At 45.5% G+C, this 14,747-nt stretch overlaps 1 long non-coding RNA gene across 1 annotated transcript; it reads left to right on the forward strand.

Annotated features, from left to right (window-relative positions):
- Positions 1 to 7,620: 7,620 nt before the first annotated feature.
- Positions 7,621 to 10,684, forward strand: LOC127932008 (uncharacterized). Its single transcript, XR_008143535.1, has 3 exons — positions 7,621 to 8,098; positions 9,632 to 9,790; positions 10,050 to 10,684. It is a non-coding gene; the product is annotated as an uncharacterized LOC127932008 (long non-coding RNA).
- Positions 10,685 to 14,747: the final 4,063 nt, after the last annotated feature.

A 14,747-nucleotide genomic window follows, 5' to 3' on the forward strand; every position in this document is an offset into this window, starting at 1 on the left:
GTATGGTGTAGTGCAGGGATATATGGTGTAGTACAGGGATATATGGTGTGGTGTGGTGATGTATGGTGTAGTGCAGGGATATATGGTGTAGTACAGGGATATATGGTGTAGTACAGGGATATATGGTGTAGTGCAGGGATATATGGTGTAGTGCAGGGATATATGGTGTGGTGCAGGGATATATGGTGTAGTGCAGGGATATATGGTGTAGTACAGGGATATATGGTGTAGTGCAGGGATATATGGTGTAGTACAGGGATATATGGTGTGGTGTGGTGATGTATGGTGTAGTGCAGGGATATATGGTGTAGTGCAGGGATATATGGTGTAGTACAGGGATATATGGTGTGGTGTGGTGATGTATGGTGTAGTGCAGGGATATATGGTGTAGTACAGGGATATATGGTGTGGTGTGGTGATGTATGGTGTAGTGCAGGGATATATGGTGTAGTACAGGGATATATGGTGTAGTACAGGGATATATGGTGTAGTGCAGGGATATATGGTGTAGTGCAGGGATATATGGTGTAGTACAGGGATATATGGTGTAGTGCAGGGATATATGGTGTAGTACAGGGATATATGGTGTAGTACAGGGATATATGGTGTAGTGCAGGGATATATGGTGTAGTACAGGGATATATGGTGTAGTGCAGGGATATATGGTGTAGTACAGGGATATATGGTGTAGTACAGGGATATATGGTGTAGTGCAGGGATATATGGTGTAGTGCAGGGATATATGGTGTAGTGCAGGGATATATGGTGTAGTGCAGGGATATATGGTGTAGTGCAGGGATATATGGTGTGGTGCAGGGATATATGGTGTAGTACAGGGATATATGGTGTAGTGCAGGGATATATGGTGTAGTGCAGGGATATATGGTGTAGTACAGGGATATATGGTGTAGTGCAGGGATATATGGTGTAGTACAGGGATATATGGTGTGGTGCAGGGATATATGGTGTAGTACAGGGATATATGGTGTAGTACAGGGATATATGATGTAGTGCAGGGATATAAGGTGTAGTGCAGGGATATATGGTGTAGTACAGGGATATATGGTGTAGTGCAGGGATATATGGTGTAATGCAGGGATATATGGTGTAGTACAGGGATATATGGTGTAGTGCAGGGATATATGGTGTAATGCAGGGATATATGGTGTAGTGCAGGGATATATGGTGTAGTGCAGGGATATATGGTGTAGTGCAGGGATATATGGTGTAGTGCAGGGATATATGGTGTAGTGCAGGGATATATGGTGTAGTGCAGGGATATATGGTGTAGTGCAGGGATATATGGTGTAGTGCAGGGATATATGGTGTAGTGCAGGGATATATGGTGTAGTGCAGGGATATATGGTGTAGTGCAGGGATATATGGTGTAGTGCAGGGATATATGGTGTAGTACAGGGATATATGGTGTAGTGCAGGGATATATGGTGTAGTGCAGGGATATATGGTGTAGTACAGGGATATATGGTGTAGTGTGGTGATGTATGGTGTAGTGTGGTGATGTATGGTGTAGTGCAGGGATATATGGTGTAGTGCAGGGATATATGGTGTAGTGCAGGGATATATGGTGTAGTGCAGGGATATATGGTGTAGTGCAGGGATATATGGTGTAGTGCAGGGATATATGGTGTAGTGCAGGGATATATGGTGTAGTACAGGGATATATGGTGTAGTGCAGGGATATATGGTGTAGTACAGGGATATATGGTGTAGTACAGGGATATATGGTGTAGTACAGGGATATATGGTGTAGTGCAGGGATATATGGTGTAGTACAGGGATATATGGTGTAGTGTGGTGATGTATGGTGTAGTGTGGTGATGTATGGTGTAGTGCAGGGATATATGGTGTAGTGCAGGGATATATGGTGTAGTGCAGGGATATATGGTGTAGTGCAGGGATATATGGTGTAGTGCAGGGATATATGGTGTAGTGCAGGGATATATGGTGTAGTACAGGGATATATGGTGTAGTGCAGGGATATATGGTGTAGTACAGGGATATATGGTGTAGTACAGGGATATATGGTGTAGTACAGGGATATATGGTGTAGTGCAGGGATATATGGTGTAGTACAGGGATATATGGTGTAGTGCAGGGATATATGGTGTAGTACAGGGATATATGGTGTAGTGCAGGGATATATGGTGTAGTACAGGGATATATGGTGTAGTACAGGGATATATGGTGTAGTGCAGGGATATATGGTGTGGTGCAGGGATATATGGTGTAGTACAGGGATATATGGTGTAGTACAGGGATATATGGTGTAGTACAGGGATATATGGTGTAGTGCAGGGATATATGGTGTAGTGCAGGGATATATGGTGTAGTGCAGGGATATATGGTGTAGTACAGGGATATATGGTGTAGTGTAGGGATATATGGTGTAGTGCAGGGATATATGGTGTGGTGCAGGGATATATGGTGTAGTGCAGGGATATATGGTGTAGTGCAGGGATATATGGTGTAGTGCAGGGATATATGGTGTAGTGCAGGGATATATGGTGTAGTGCAGGGATATATGGTGTAGTGCAGGGATATATGGTGTAGTACAGGGATATATGGTGTAGTGCAGGGATATATGGTGTAGTACAGGGATATATGGTGTGGTGCAGGGATATATGGTGTAGTACAGGGATATATGGTGTAGTGCAGGGATATATGGTGTAGTGCAGGGATATATGGTGTAGTGCAGGGATATATGGTGTAGTACAGGGATATATGGTGTGGTGCAGGGATATATGGTGTAGTGCAGGGATATATGGTGTAGTGCAGGGATATATGGTGTAGTACAGGGATATATGGTGTGGTGCAGGGATATATGGTGTAGTGCAGGGATATATGGTGTAGTGCAGGGATATATGGTGTAGTGCAGGGATATATGGTGTAGTGCAGGGATATATGGTGTAGTACAGGGATATATGGTGTAGTGCAGGGATATATGGTGTAGTGCAGGGATATATGGTGTAGTGCAGGGATATATGGTGTAGTGCAGGGATATATGGTGTAGTGCAGGGATATATGGTGTAGTACAGGGATATATGGTGTGGTGCAGGGATATATGGTGTAGTGCAGGGATATATGGTGTAGTGCAGGGATATATGGTGTAGTACAGGGATATATGGTGTAGTACAGGGATATATGGTGTAGTGCAGGGATATATGGTGTAGTGCAGGGATATATGGTGTAGTACAGGGATATATGATGTAGTACAGGGATATTAATTAATTTACCTTTATTTAACCAGGCAAGTCAGTTAAGAACATATTCTTATTTTCAATGACGGCCTGGGAACAGTGGGTTAACTGGTCTAGGAACAGTGGGTTAACTGGTCTAGGAACAGTGGGTTAACTGGTCTAGGAACAGTGGGTTAACTGGTCTAGGAACAGTGGGTTAACTGGTCTAGGAACAGTGGGTTAACTGGTCTAGGTACAGTGGGTTAACTGGTCTAGGAACAGTGGGTTAACTGCCTGTTCAGGGGCAGAACGACAGATTTCCTTCTTCATGTGTTTGAGCCAATCAGTTGTGTTGTGACAAGGTAGGTGTTGTATACAGAAGATAGCCCTATTTGGTAAAAGACCAAGTCCATATTATGGCAAGAACAGCTCAAATAAGAAAAGAGAAACAACAGTCCATCATTACGTTAAGAGAGGACTTTTAAGAACATTCAAAGCTTCTTCAAGTGCAGTCGCAAAAACCATCAACCACTTATGACGAAACTGTCTCTCATGAGGACCGCCACAGGAAAGGAAGACCCAGAGTTACCTCTGCTGCAGAGGATAAGTTCGTTAGAGTTAACTGTCTCTCATGAGGACCGCCACAGGAAAGGAAGACCCAGAGTTACCTCTGCTGCAGAGGATAAGTTCGTTAGAGTTAACAGCCTCAGATTGCAGCCCAAACAAATGCTTCAAGGAGTTCAAGTAACAGACACATCTCAACATCAACTGTTCAGAGGAGTCTGCGTGAACCAGGCCTTCATGGGTGAATTGTTGCTAAGAAACAACGACAAAAGGACACCAATAAGAAGAAGAGAAACACGAGCAATGGACAATAGACCGGTGGAAATCTATCCATCCAAATTTGAGATTTTTGCAGTGAGGTGTTTTCACCATACCGACATCCATCCACAGAGGTTGAGTTTGCTCTGTCTTGAGGACAGAGGTTGAGCTTGGTATGTCTTGAGGACAGAGGTTGAGTTGGGTCTGTCTTGGGAACAGAGGTTGAGCTTGGTCTGTCTTGAGGACAGAGGTTGAGTTTGGTATGTCTTGAGGACAGGGGTTGAGCTTGGTATGTCTTGAGGACAGAGGTTGAGCTGGGTCTGTCTTGAGGACAGAGTTTGAGCTTGGTATGTCTTGAGGACAGAGGTTGAGTTGGGTCTGTCTTGGGAACAGAGGTTGAGCTTGGTCTGTCTTGAGGACAGAGGTTGAGTTTGGTATGTCTTGAGGACAGGGGTTGAGCTTGGTATGTCTTGAGGACAGAGGTTGAGCTGGGTCTGTCTTGAGTACAGAGGTTGAGCTTGGTCTGTCTTGAGGAAAGAGGATGCGCTTGGTCTTTCTTGAGGACAGAGTTTGAGCTTGGTCTGTCTTGAGGACAGAGGTTGAGCTGGGTCTGTCTTGAGGACAGAGGTTGAGCTGGGTCTGTCTTGAGGACAGAGGTTGAGTTGGCTCTGTCTTGAGGACAGAGGTTGAGCTTGGTCTGTCTTGAGGACAGAGGTTGAGTTTGGTATGTCTTGAGGACAGGGGTTGAGCTTGGTATGTCTTGAGGACAGAGGTTGAGCTGGGTCTGTCTTGAGTACAGAGGTTGAGCTTGGTCTGTCTTGAGGACAGAGTTTGAGCTTGGTATGTCTTGAGGACAGAGGTTGAGCTGGGTCTGTCTTGGGAACAGAGGTTGAGCTTGGTCTGTCTTGAGGACAGAGGTTGAGCTTGGTCTGTCTTGAGGACAGAGGATGAGCTTGGTCTTTCTTGAGGACAGAGTTTGAGCTTGGTCTGTCTTGAGGACAGAGGTTGAGCTGGGTCTGTCTTGAGGACAGAGGTTGAGCTGGGTCTGTCTTGAGGACAGAGGTTGAGTTGGCTCTGTCTTGAGGACAGAGGTTGAGCTCGGTCTGTCTTGAGGACAGAGGTTGAGCTGGGTCTGTCTTGAGGACAGAGGTTGAGCTGGGTCTGTCTTGAGGACAGAGGTTGAGCTTGGTCTGTCTTGAGGACAGAGTTTGAGCTTGGTATGTCTTGAGGACAGAGGTTGAGCTGGGTCTGTCTTGGGAACAGAGGTTGAGCTTGGTATGTCTTGAGGACAGAGGTTGAGCTGGGTCTGTCTTGAGGACAGAGGTTGAGCTTGGTCTGTCTTGAGGACAGAGGTTGAGCTGGGTCTGTCTTGAGGACAGAGGTTGAGCTGGGTCTGTCTTGAGGACAGAGGTTGAGCTGGGTCTGTCTTGAGGACAGAGGTTGAGCTGGGTCAGTCTGCTGGGGAGTAGACTAGGCTAATTTCCTGCTTAGGATTTCCCTTTAATTTGGGATGTTTTTGGTAATAACTTTAAGGTGGTACAATTGATCATTCTAATGATAGAGCTCATTAGATAAAACATGGGCACCAGGAATCAATTAAGCAATAACCCACGGGAGTCAATCAATCAATTACATTGATATAAAATCAAAAATAATTTAAATGAGTCATTTTGGTAACATTCTACCTCAGTTGAATGCACTGTATCTGTACCTCTGGAGAAATCGGACCAAAATGTTAATAATAATTGATCAACATAAAGGGAAACAGCAGCCAGTGTGGATCTCAGAGGACCAGTGACTCCCTGCTTCTCTGACCCCTGACCCCTGTACTGTGGCAGTACAGTTCAGAGACTCATTGGGTCAGACTATTCAGTGGTTCTGGTTCCAGGAGTCATTTTTGTTGTATATTTTATTGTATTTTATTTATACTTTTACCCTTTTTTCTCTCCAATTTGTAGTTACAGTCTTGTCTCATCGCTGCAACTCCTATATGGACAGGCGAAGGTGGGAGATGCGAAGGATGGGCCGTGTGTCCTCTGAAACACGACCCAACCAAGCCACACTGCTTCTTGACACAATACCCTCTTAACCCAGAAGCCAGCCGCACCAATGTGTCGGAGGAAACACTGTACACCCGGCGACCATGTCAGCATGCACTGGTCCCGGCCCACCACAGGAGTCGCTAGTGCACGATGGGACAAGGATATCTCTGCCGGCCAAACCCTCCCCTAACCCGGACGACGCTGGGCCAATTGTGAGCCAACCCATGGGTCTCCCGGTCGCAGTCGGCTGTGACAGAGCCTGGACTCGAACCAGTATCTCTAGTGGTACAGCTAGCAACTATGATGCAGTGCCTTAGACCACTGCACCACTCAGGAGGCTAACATCAGTTATTTTTAATTGTTATAGAATGCCAGGAGTTATTTTAATGGTTCTAGAATGCCAGGAGTTATTTTAATGGTTCAAGAATGCCAGGAGTTATTTTCAATAGTTCTAGAATGCTAGGAGTTATTTTCAATGGTTCGAGAATGCCAGGAATTGTTTTTAATGCTTATAGAATGCCAGGAGTTATTTGTAATGCTTCTAGAATGCCAGGAATTATTTTCAATAGTTCCAGAATGCCAGGAGTTATTTTCAATGGTTCAAGAATACCAGTAGTTATTTTTAATGCTTCTAGAATGCCAGGAGTTATTTTTAATGCTTCTAGAATGCCAGGAGTTGTTTTTAATGCTTCTAGAATGCCAGGAGTTGTTTTTAATGCTTCTAGAATGCCATGAGTTATCTTAATGGTTCTAGAATGCCAGGTGTTATTTTTAATGGTTCTAGAATGCCAGGAGTTATGTTCAATGGTTCTATAATGCCAGGGGTTATTTTGAATGGTTCTAGAATGCCAGGAGTTATTTTACTCCCAACACTCTCAACACATTACATCAACCCATCCCCTCCAGGGCTAGTAGGGAGAACCAGCCGTTAAGTAATGTCTGTATGAAACCAAGAAACTCATTAAAAGGCTTATTATGGAAACATAGCAGCGGCAGATGCATGACGTGGGTCTGCTTGGGCATTATGACAAATTACTCATGTGTGTTATGATTGGAGGACATTCATTCATGTGAAGTGTTGCCTACATGGACACTGGGGCACAAATGGTTGTTTGTGTTGTATGCTGCCTGAGACGGGAAAGAAAAGTCCCTTTTTATCCCAAATAACACCCCATTCTCTATATAGCGCAGTACTTTTGACCCTATGGGCCCTGGTCAAGAGTAATTGGGATTGGGGAGCCGTTTGGGAGGCAGACCCTGTATCAACAAAGGAAACCACACCACTGACATCAATTCATAAATCAACAGTCTCTAGGTCTTTACAAGGCTTCCTTTAGGTGGACAACCCTCCCCCCGTCAAAGGTAAAGAAATACCAACTTACTGTGTTTTAAGCCAAATATTATTATCGTTTCTGTAACATTTCTCTACTTGTAGCTACTGCTCAATATAGTTAATTTACACTTTGTAAAACACGTTTGTAAGAAGTTGAATTCACCTGTTTGGAAAAACAAGAGACATAGTACCACCTTTTGTTAATGAGTGTTAATTCGCAGGGTAGCCTAGTGGTTAGAGTGTAGAGGAGGTAGGTAGCCTAGTGGTTAGAGTGTAGAGGAGGTAGGTAGCCTAGTGGTTAGAGTGTAGAGGAGGTAGGTAGCCTAGTGGTTAGAGTGTAGAGGAGGTAGGTAGCCTAGTGGTTAGAGTGTAGAGGAGGTAGGTAGCCTAGTGGTTAGAGTGTAGAGGCGGCAGGGTAGCCTAGTGGTTAGAGTGTAGAGGAGGTAGGTAGCCTAGTGGTTAGAGTGTAGAGGAGGTAGGTAGCCTAGTGGTTAGAGTGTAGAGGAGGTAGGTAGCCTAGTGGTTAGAGTGTAGGGGCGGCAGGGTAGCCTAGTGGTTAGAGTGTAGGGGCGGCAGGGTAGCCTAGTGGTTAGAGTGTAGAGGAGGTAGGGTAGCCTAGTGGTTAGAGTGTAGAGGCGGCAGGGTAGCCTAGTGGTTAGAGTGTAGAGGCGGCAGGGTAGCCTAGTGGTTAGAGTGTAGAGGAGGTAGGTAGCCTAGTGGTTAGAGTGTAGAGGAGGTAGGTAGCCTAGTGGTTAGAGTGTAGAGGAGGTAGGTAGCCTAGTGGTTAGAGTGTAGAGGAGGTAGGTAGCCTAGTGGTTAGAGTGTAGAGGAGGTAGGTAGCCTAGTGGTTAGAGTATAGAGGGGGCAGGGTAGCCTAGTGGTTAGAGTGTAGAGGTGGCAGGGTAGCCTAGTGGTTAGAGTGTAGAGGAGGCAGGGTAGCCTAGTGGTTAGAGTGTAGAGGCGGCAGGGTAGCCTAGTGGTTAGAGTGTAGAGGAGGCAGGGTAGACTAGTGGTTAGAGTGTAGAGGAGGCAGGTAGCCTAGTGGTTAGAGTGTAGAGGAGGTAGGTAGCCTAGTGGTTAGAGTGTAGAGGAGGTAGGTAGCCTAGTGGTTAGAGTGTAGAGGAGGCAGGGTAGCCTAGTGGTTAGAGTGTAGAGGTGGCAGGGTAGCCTAGTGGTTAGAGTGTAGAGGCGGCAGGGTAGCCTAGTGGTTAGAGTGTAGAGGCGGCAGGGTAGACTAGTGGTTAGAGTGTAGAGGAGGTAGGTAGCCTAGTGGTTAGAGTGTAGAGGAGGTAGGTAGCCTAGTGGTTAGAGTGTAGAGGAGGTAGGTAGCCTAGTGGTTAGAGTGTAGAGGAGGTAGGTAGCCTAGTGGTTAGAGTGTAGAGGAGGTAGGTAGCCTAGTGGTTAGAGTATAGAGGGGGCAGGGTAGCCTAGTGGTTAGAGTGTAGAGGTGGCAGGGTAGCCTAGTGGTTAGAGTGTAGAGGTGGCAGGGTAGCCTAGTGGTTAGAGTGTAGAGGCGGCAGGGTAGCCTAGTGGTTAGAGTGTAGAGGCGGCAGGGTAGCCTAGTGGTTAGAGTGTAGAGGAGGCAGGGTAGTCTAGTGGTTAGAGTGTAGAGGCGGCAGGGTAGCCTAGTGGTTAGAGTGTAGAGGTGGCAGGGTAGCCTAGTGGTTAGAGTGTAGAGGCGGCAGGGTAGCCTAGTGGTTAGAGTGTAGAGGAGTTAGGGTAGCCTAGTGGTTAGAGTGTAGAGGAGGCAGGGTAGCCTAGTGGTTAGAGTGTAGAGGTGGCAGGGTAGCCTAGTGGTTAGAGTGTAGAGGAGGCAGGGTAGCCTAGTGGTTAGAGTGTAGAGGTGGCAGGGTAGCCTAGTGGTTAGAGTGTAGAGGCGGCAGGGTAGCCTAGTGGTTAGAGTGTAGAGGCGGCAGGGTAGACTAGTGGTTAGAGTGTAGAGGAGGTAGGTAGCCTAGTGGTTAGAGTGTAGAGGAGGTAGGTAGCCTAGTGGTTAGAGTGTAGAGGAGGTAGGTAGCCTAGTGGTTCGAGTGTAGAGGAGGTAGGTAGCCTAGTGGTTAGAGTGTAGAGGAGGTAGGTAGCCTAGTGGTTAGAGTATAGAGGGGGCAGGGTAGCCTAGTGGTTAGAGTGTAGAGGTGGCAGGGTAGCCTAGTGGTTAGAGTGTAGAGGAGGCAGGGTAGCCTAGTGGTTAGAGTGTAGAGGCGGCAGAGTAGCCTAGTGGTTAGAGTGTAGAGGAGGCAGGGTAGCCTAGTGGTTAGAGTGTAGAGGAGGCAGGTAGCCTAGTGGTTAGAGTGTAGAGGAGGTAGGTAGCCTAGTGGTTAGAGTGTAGAGGAGGTAGGTAGCCTAGTGGTTAGAGTGTAGAGGAGGCAGGGTAGCCTAGTGGTTAGAGTGTAGAGGTGGCAGGGTAGCCTAGTGGTTAGAGTGTAGAGGCGGCAGGGTAGCCTAGTGGTTAGAGTGTAGAGGCGGCAGGGTAGACTAGTGGTTAGAGTGTAGAGGAGGTAGGTAGCCTAGTGGTTAGAGTGTAGAGGAGGTAGGTAGCCTAGTGGTTAGAGTGTAGAGGAGGTAGGTAGCCTAGTGGTTAGAGTGTAGAGGAGGTAGGTAGCCTAGTGGTTAGAGTGTAGAGGAGGTAGGTAGCCTAGTGGTTAGAGTATAGAGGGGGCAGGGTAGCCTAGTGGTTAGAGTGTAGAGGTGGCAGGGTAGCCTAGTGGTTAGAGTGTAGAGGAGGCAGGGTAGCCTAGTGGTTAGAGTGTAGAGGCGGCAGGGTAGCCTAGTGGTTAGAGTGTAGAGGAGGCAGGGTAGCCTAGTGGTTAGAGTGTAGAGGCGGCAGGGTAGCCTAGTGGTTAGAGTGTAGAGGCGGCAGGGTAGCCTAGTGGTTAGAGTGTAGAGGAGGCAGGGTAGCCTAGTGGTTAGAGTGTAGAGGCGGCAGGGTAGCCTAGTGGTTAGAGTGTAGAGGAGGCAGGGTAGCCTAGTGGTTAGAGTGTAGAGGAGGCAGGGTAGCCTAGTGGTTAGAGTGTAGAGGAGGCAGGGTAGCCTAGTGGTTAGAGTGTAGAGGAGGCAGGGTAGCCTAGTGGTTAGAGTGTAGAGGAGGTAGGTAGCCTAGTGGTTAGAGTGTAGAGGAGGTAGGTAGCCTAGTGGTTAGAGTGTAGAGGAGGCAGGGTAGCCTAGTGGTTAGAGTGTAGAGGCGGCAGGGTAGCCTAGTGGTTAGAGTGTAGAGGAGGCAGGTAGCCTAGTGGTTAGAGTGTAGAGGTGGCAGGGTAGCCTAGTGGTTAGAGTGTAGAGGTGGCAGGGTAGACTAGTGGTTAGAGTGTAGAGGAGGTAGGTAGCCTAGTGGTTAGAGTGTAGAGGAGGCAGGGTAGCCTAGTGGTTAGAGTGTAGAGGAGGTAGGTAGCCTAGTGGTTAGAGTGTAGAGGTGGCAGGGTAGCCTAGTGGTTAGAGTGTAGAGGCGGCAGGGTAGCCTAGTGGTTAGAGTGTAGAGGTGGCAGGGTAGCCTAGTGGTTAGAGTGTAGAGGTGGCAGGGTAGCCTAGTGGTTAGAGTGTAGAGGCGGCAGGGTAGCCTAGTGGTTAGAGTGTAGAGGAGGCAGGGTAGCCTAGTGGTTAGAGTGTAGAGGCGGCAGGGTAGCCTAGTGGTTAGAGTGTAGAGGAGGCAGGGTAGCCTAGTGGTTAGAGTGTAGAGGAGGCAGGGTAGCCTAGTGGTTAGAGTGTAGAGGAGGCAGGGTAGCCTAGTGGTTAGAGTGTAGAGGAGGCAGGGTAGCCTAGTGGTTAGAGTGTAGAGGAGGCAGGTAGCCTAGTGGTTAGAGTGTAGAGGAGGTAGGTAGCCTAGTGGTTAGAGTGTAGAGGAGGCAGGGTAGCCTAGTGGTTAGAGTGTAGAGGCGGCAGGGTAGCCTAGTGGTTAGAGTGTAGAGGAGGCAGGTAGCCTAGTGGTTAGAGTGTAGAGGTGGCAGGGTAGCCTAGTGGTTAGAGTGTAGAGGAGGTAGGGTGGCCTCGTGGTTAGAGTGTAGAGGAGGTAGGGTAGCCTAGTGGTTAGAGTGTAGAGGCGGCAGGGTAGCCTAGTGGTTAGAGTGTAGAGGAGGCAGGTAGCCTAGTGGTTAGAGTGTAGAGGTGGCAGGGTAGCCTAGTGGTTAGAGTGTAGAGGTGGCAGGGTAGCCTAGTGGTTAGAGTGTAGAGGCGGCAGGGTAGCCTAGTGGTTAGAGTGTAGAGGCGGCAGGGTAGCCTAGTGGTTAGAGTGTAGAGGCGGCAGGGTAGCCTAGTGGTTAGAGTGTAGAGGCGGCAGGGTGGCCTAGTGGTTAGAGCGGTGGACTAGTAACCTGAAGGTTGCAAGTTCAAACCCCCGACCTGACAAGGTACAAATCTGTCGTTCTGCCCCTGAACAGGCAGTTAACCTGCTGTTCCTATGCCGTCATTGAAAATAAGAGTTTGTTCTTAACTGACTTGCCTATTAAAATAAAACAAAGACAGAATTATGTCGTTTGAGCTGTAACTTAAACCTTGACATTACATGTAAAAACATTTTATAACAATTTGTCACTTTGCTGGTGCCCAGATGTTATGGAGACATGGTTATTTATGATGATCGACAGGTTACTTATTACACATGATGCACTGAAACCACAAAGCCTCCTATGACTCTTTACAGTAAGTTCACAATACAGTTATGTCAAAGTCATAAATCACTCATGACAAGATTAAGTGTACTGCGTGCATTAAGGCAGAAAACTGTTTTCCAAACTCTGCAGATCTATGCAAATCTTCACAGATTGTTTGATCCAAACAAGATCCCAACACACCCAGAGTAAAAAAAACTCACCGTCTCTCTGCGTCAGTGAGCCATCTCTCTCTTTTTCCTTTTTTTAAATGTATTTTTATTAAATCGTTTGTCTTTGTGACTTCATCCCCTTCATCTGTTTCTTTGCTGTGTACCGTGAGCTAAAATTACATTGGTTTGTGTGGAACATTTCGCCCTCCGGTATCATTAGACAGTTGGTTCCCCAGTGGCTTCTATCCAACCAGAAGCATTGGGAGACATCGCAAGCACTGCATTTCCATTTCCTGTCCAGCGCCTGGTACAAGGCTCTTGATCGCTACCACTATCAGCTACCGGGATCGTCCCTTCCTTTACATAGACAGAGACAAAACAACCAGATTTAAACTAACGAAAATCCATCCAGAACTTTCTATTTTGTTTATTGCTCTTAACCATCCCTTGTCTTCTAGAATGTAACCATCCCTTGTCTTCTAGAATGTAACCATCACTTGTCTTCTAGAATCTAACCATCCCTTGTCTTCTAGAATCTAACCATCCATTGTCTTCTAGAATCTAACCATCCCTTGTCTTCTAGAATCTAACCATCCCTTGTCTTCTAGAATCTAACCATCCCTTGTCTTCTAGAATCTAACCATCCCTTGTCTTCTAGAATGTAACCATCCCTTGTCTTCTAGAATGTAACCATCCCTTGTCTTCTAGAATCTAACCATCCCTTGTCTTCTAGAATCTAACCCTCCCTTGTCTTCTAGAATCTAACCCTCCCTTGTCTTCTAGAATCTAACCCTCCCTGTCTTCTAGAATCTAACCCTCCCTTGTCTTCTAGAATCTAACCCTCCCTTGTCTTCTAGAATCTAACCCTCCCTTGTCTTCTAGAATCTAACCCTCCCTTGTCTTCTAGAATCTAACCCTCCCTTGTCTTCTAGAATCTAACCATCCCTTGTCTTCTAGAATCTAACCCTCCCTTGTCTTCTAGAATGTAACCATCCCTTGTCTTCTAGAATCTAACCATTCCTTGTCTTCTAGAATCTAAAGCCAATTCAGGGGTGATAATCATCTCTCTCTCATGCCTGTGTATACTTTGTGTCTGTGTTCTGCAGGTATTGGCTCTGCGACCCACGTGACTAATGTATGTTTGGCATAGAAGTGTGATAACTTATTAAATTCTGTTCTAATGTATTATCTTCTATTCTAATTGATTCCATTCTGTTCTGCTTTATTATATTCTAATCTAATATAATTTATTCTATTCTGTTCTAATTTATTATAATCTGTTCTATTTCATTCCATTATGTTCTAATTTATTCTATTCTCATTGATTCCATTCTAATTGATTCTATTCTAATGTATTATATTATGTTCTAATTTATTCTATTCGAATTGATTCCATTCTAATTTATTATATACTGTTCTAATTGATTCCATTCTGTTCTAATTTATTATATTCTGTTCTAAATTATTCTATTCTGTTATAATTTATTCTATTCTGTTCTTTTATTATTTAACCTTTATGTAACTAGGCAGGTCAGTTAAGAACAAATTCTTATTTTCAGTGGCGGCCTAGGAACAGTGGGTTAACTGCCTTGTTCAGGGGCAGAATGACAGATGTTTATCTTGTCAGCTCGGGGATTCGATCGAGCAACCTTTGGGTGACTAGTCCAACGCTCTAACTGCTGCCCCATTCTAATTTATTATATTCTGTTCTAATTTATTATATTCTGTTCTATTCTATTCTGTTCTATTATATTCTGTTCTAATTTATTATATTCTGTTCTATTCTATTCTGTTCTATTATATTCTGTTCTAATTTATTATATTCTGTTCTATTCTATTCTGTTCTATTCTATTCTGTTCTATTCTATTCTGTTCTATTCTATTCTGTTCTATTCTATTCTATTATATTCTGTTCTATTCTATTCTATTCTGTTCTATTCTATTCTGTTCTAATTTATCCTAGATATTGTAGTTGCCTTTTATTATTTCCTGTTTTATTTTAATAATATAATAATAATAATATATGCCATTTAGCAGACGCTTTTATCCAAAGCGACTTACAGTCATGTGTGCATACATTCTACGTATGGGTGGTCCCGGGAATCGAACCCACTACCCTGGCGTTACAAGCGCCATGCTCTACCAACTGAGCTACAGAAGGACCATTTTATTCTTGTGACAATGTCTCTGGTTCTGTTCCCTCTAGAGAACTATGATAAGTTCACTGTGATATGTTCAATGTCTCTGGTTCTGTTCCCTCTAGAGAACTATGATATGTTCAATGTCTCTGGTTCTGTTCCCTCTAGAGAACTGTGATATGTTCTATGTCTCTGGTTCTGTTCCCTCTAGAGAACTATGATATGTTCTATGTCTCTGGTTCTGTTCCCTCTAGAGAACTGTGATATGTTCTATGTCTCTGGTTCTGTTCCCTCTAGAGAACTATGATATGTTCAATGTCTCTGGTTCTGTTCCCTCTAGAGAACTATGATATGTTCACTATGATAAGTTCACTGTCTCTGGTTCTGTTCCCTCTGGAGAACTATGAGGATGGGGGTAACTGGGGGGTAACTGTGTGCCATACAGTAAAAGAGAGCAGCTCG

The sequence above is a fragment of the Oncorhynchus keta genome, chromosome 10, assembly GCF_023373465.1.
Source record: "Oncorhynchus keta strain PuntledgeMale-10-30-2019 chromosome 10, Oket_V2, whole genome shotgun sequence".
Taxonomy (NCBI): domain Eukaryota; kingdom Metazoa; phylum Chordata; class Actinopteri; order Salmoniformes; family Salmonidae; genus Oncorhynchus; species Oncorhynchus keta.